Raw genomic sequence first — 4,308 nt, forward strand, 5'->3', positions numbered from 1 at the left:
TTGACCACCCATGTTGCTCCATCTACGTTTAGCTTACACCGGACAGGGCACCCCTTCTTGAGAATGATGCCTCTCTTTCGTTCCGGAATGACAGGCGCAACACCTTTCCCCTTCTTGTTCCTCCGTGCCTTGTGGCACCTCATCTCACCTCTGCTGTACTCATTAGTTTTCTTAATTTTCCTATGGTACTCGGTGTTGACCGCAAATCCATGGAACTTTGCGTATGCCTGGTAGTATTCCTTTGCTTCTGCGAACGATCCAAATCTCTGCCCAATGTATGGTGGCTGAGGTACCACGATCTCGGATTGCCCACCATCTTCATCCTCTTGTGCGTCGTTGTCAGTTTCATCATTCGCTTCAGTATCGGCAGCAGTTCCATCTACTCGAGTGTTGCTAGTGCTTGTGTTCAAAGGGGTGCTCGTCGGCATTGCTGGAATGATTGCCATTCCCGACTCTGACTCGAAATTGTTTGCAGCATGACAGTCTGCTGGCTGGTGGAACGCGTCTTCCGTGCGCTCAGAGCTCCCCGCAGTAGATGTCCCCGCACCGCTGTTCACTGTAGTTGTAGGTTCTGTAATAGAAAAAACAAGCACGAGAGTAAGATTTTTTGGTTGAATAAGATGTGTATCACAACGGATCACACCATCTTCGATTGATTTGGCACGACATATTTTCAAACAGCAGGCCGTGAGACTGCATGTGGACATGTGTGGCAGCTGTAGCTGTCCAGTCATGGCAGGTACTGTTCAACAAACATGGCAACTATTGTTTTGCCTACAAAAAACTACAAACAACAAATGTAGTGATGTTTTTTGTGGTTCATTTTTTTCCTTACCTTGTTGTGCTGCATTTGGCCATCTTGTGTGGTCTGTGACACCAAAATGTCGTGCTCCACCTGCAATTTGTGAAGCTCGCCACGGGACGATTGCCGTGTCACCACCAGCGTAATACGCTGTAAGCATAGTAGTGGTTGGTCAATTCATGGCAATTTGCAGTTTGTGCTAGCACGGCAACTGCAGTCGCCCCTGATGTGGCAACTGCAGTTTTACTGGCATGGCAACTATAGTTGCATCGGCATGGCAACCGCAGTTGTTCCTCCATGGCAACTGCAGTTGCGATGACATGGCAACTGTAGTTGCTCTGGCATGGCAACTGCAGTTGTTTCTCCATGGCAACTGCAAGTGTCCACTGATGGCAACAACAGTTGTCTAGGGATGGCAAATGTAGTTTTAAATTCATGGCAATTGTAGAAGTCCAGTCATGGCAATTTGGAGCTGCCAACTATGCCCCTTCTGCTAATTGAACATCCGCAACTTCACTTTTTTATGGACTGACCTGTGTATGACGTCGATGGCAGGTACATGGGTGCTGGCTGATGCCACGTGCTGCATGAAGGCCCTGCATTTTCACCCGTGATAACTCGTGAGTCCTCTTGCCAGTTTTTTTGCATGTCCATTTTTCACGTCCACAGCAGTATGTGTTTTTTTTGGTTTTGCATTACCTTGATTAGCCATACTAGCTAGTTGAGGTTGGTTGCCCGTAAATATGTCAGTGTTAGCGCCTTGTGACTGAACTTGCCATGGGGCCCCCCTGAGAGTGTTTTGGTCATAAGAACCTGCAAAAAAATGGGAGTGTAGGACATAAGTAGAATGTCATCTTCATCGTTGCAAAGTTGGCAACTGCTCTCTTCTTTTTGTTACCACGCATCATACCTACGCTTGCATACTGTTCTAGTAGTGGCAGCAACGGCCCTGCAGAGATGAGTTGACTATACTCTGCTGCATCCCAAGGCGGTGTTTCTGGCCTTTTAGAACCCCAAGCATCAGCGTCACCTTCGCGATTCATCCTTTCCGCGTCTCGATTCTTTTCCGACATGTTCTCAATCACTGGATGATCAAAAAGGCATCAATAATCCACAAGAATTGTATTCTTCTGCTGCTTGCACATGGAAGATAGGGATGGCAAGCAACAGGTCAAAATAGGTGGCAATTGTCATCATACACAAGCGGCAACTGTCGTTACACACAAGTGGCAATTATTTTTTCCCACCCTCTTCATTCAAAAAATCGTCCTTCCTGCCCTTTTTTAGGGATTCCTACTCATCCATTTCATACCCAACTACTTAAGTGCCTAAACTAGGCACCTAAGTTAACCTCAAACGTAGTACATGGCAGATCTGGTGTATTCTGCCTGGCAATTGCGAATATACACCGAACCATGCAGTGTTATACCCCTATAGTATGGACCCAGTACAAGATCGGGAGATTTTCAGCCTTAAGGATGAGAGGGAAGGACGAGATCGAGATTTTTCACCTGGTTTTAGTTGATCGTGTTTGGAGGGCTGGATTGGAGTGGGCGGCTGGGGATGGGAAGGGTTAGGGTGTGGTTTGGGGTCGGAGCGCCCTACGGATCTGCCCTGGTTGCCATGGCAACCAGGGATGGCCGGCGACGGATGTCGGGGTTCGAGAGGTGGGGGACGATGGCGGCGTACGAGAGAGGGGATGGATCGAAGGCGTGGATCGGCTGGGTCGTGCGGGCAACCGGTCTTCTGGCCCGGACGGGGCAGTGCGGGCGGGGTTGCCACACACCGGACGTGCGGGCCGTGCTTTTGTGCGCTCGGACGTGGTCGTGCAGGCCGATCCCCGTCTATGCCGCACGAGGCGTGCGGGCGGGTTCCTATCGACGCCACACGTGTGGCAGTTATTCAGACCCTTTTTATACCTCTAATATCAATATTTATGTATATTACGGAAATACACATATAGGACGTTCGCCGTCTTCACCCACAGGCGCATCCCCCAGGACGCGCCGCTTCACTCCATGGTGCACGCCCGACCACCATCACCGCATGCGTTGCGCAGCTCCACGCCGGGAGTAGGTACTAGTATCTGATAGCGAACGTGTGTTTGTGTGTGTATAGATAGTGCTCCTCCTGGTGGTGTACATTGTAACGTTGTGTAGGACCTAGTCTTCAGGCTGGTTATGTGTGAGTTAGTTGAGACTCTGTACTTACATATACATGCAATCTCCTGATCAATGAACAGTGTGAGTTGCACGAACCAGTCTCTCCTACCCTCACTCTGAATCTGACAATGTCCTCTTTGTTCCCTGACCCCTTCACCATCTTCTTGAACCCATGCGCATGCGTATGCACGCAGCCAACAGCACGGAATAGTGTGTTCTTCGCAACCAGCGTCTGGGGCACAAACAGCTGAGCCCGGTGTCCTCCCTTGAACACGGCCATGTTACCGTTCACCGGCATGCACACGCAGCTGCACAGCCCTTAGCTCGACAAGGTGGGCAGTGGCCACCATGAAGAGGACGACGATGGTTAACACGACGACAACGGCGTTCAGGACGAGCATCACCAGGTGGATGGCGACGCCGACGAAGAACTGTGACGATACGAGGTCGCGTCTTGAACTCGTGTGGTCGAAGTAGTCCAACAATTGCTCATCGCGTACAGTTTTCGACGGGACGGCGGCTGCAAAACTGGTGTGTGCATGCACGCAAGTGTGTTGTGTGCGTGTGTGTGTGTTAATTAAATAACGGTAACGTTGATCGTCAAATCAAAATAAAAATATTCACACTGTAACGCCCTATGGATTTAACACGAAGTTGTGTGGGACAGAGCCACAGGTGTTAGCGTACGTGGGCTTCGGCAGAGTATCGCTGGTATGATTCTCCTGTGACGCTTTTTTTTCTTTCCCACTAACAGGTGGGACCCATGTAAGATAGAGAGAGGATGCTGTGATGTTTGACCAGTCAACATAGTAAAATACAGAGCTATACAATGACCAAGTGACCGTATAATCACCTCAAGTCGTATATAATGACTGTATTAACCGTATTTTTAAGTATGATGATCAAAGTGAGCTTTCGACACAAGTTCAACGACCATGAATGCATTTTATTCAAAAGAAAAACAGTCAAAACAACATTTCATTGACCATGCGTGCTCCTTGGCTTCTCAATCCACAAATAGTTGCTTTGCAGGTACTCTTCATGCAGACTGTGTAGGTTGTCGTGGGGCTGTGAGGGGAAGTACATCCCTCTTAACAAAAACCCCGCTCCTCGCCCCCGCGTCGCCCCCCGCTCGGGCGACACGGGTGGTACTCCAACCCTAGCCACCGCCGGGGTCGATCCCCCTCCCTCCCCCCTGCTGCCGCCGGAGGATGCCGCCGGCCTCTGCCCGGTGGCCGACGGCGGTGGCGGGGGTTCTCCTCGCTCCCGTGTCTCAGGGGCGGTGTGGGCCCCTATGCGCGTGGAGGCGCGGTTGATCTAGCGAAGCGGCGACGATGGCGGCGG

The 4,308-nt window shown here is 50.6% G+C and overlaps 1 long non-coding RNA gene across 1 annotated transcript; it reads right to left on the reverse strand.

Moving 5' to 3' along the window:
• Window positions 1–913: 913 nt before the first annotated feature.
• LOC123065977 (uncharacterized) lies at window positions 914–1,805 on the reverse strand. The gene is made up of 3 exons (XR_006431190.1): window positions 1,713–1,805; window positions 1,336–1,615; window positions 914–952 (listed from the first exon to the last, which is right to left on the reverse strand). It is a non-coding gene; the product is annotated as an uncharacterized lncRNA (long non-coding RNA).
• Window positions 1,806–4,308: the final 2,503 nt, after the last annotated feature.

Source organism: Triticum aestivum, chromosome 3B (assembly GCF_018294505.1).
Source record: "Triticum aestivum cultivar Chinese Spring chromosome 3B, IWGSC CS RefSeq v2.1, whole genome shotgun sequence".
Lineage (NCBI taxonomy): Eukaryota > Viridiplantae > Streptophyta > Magnoliopsida > Poales > Poaceae > Triticum > Triticum aestivum.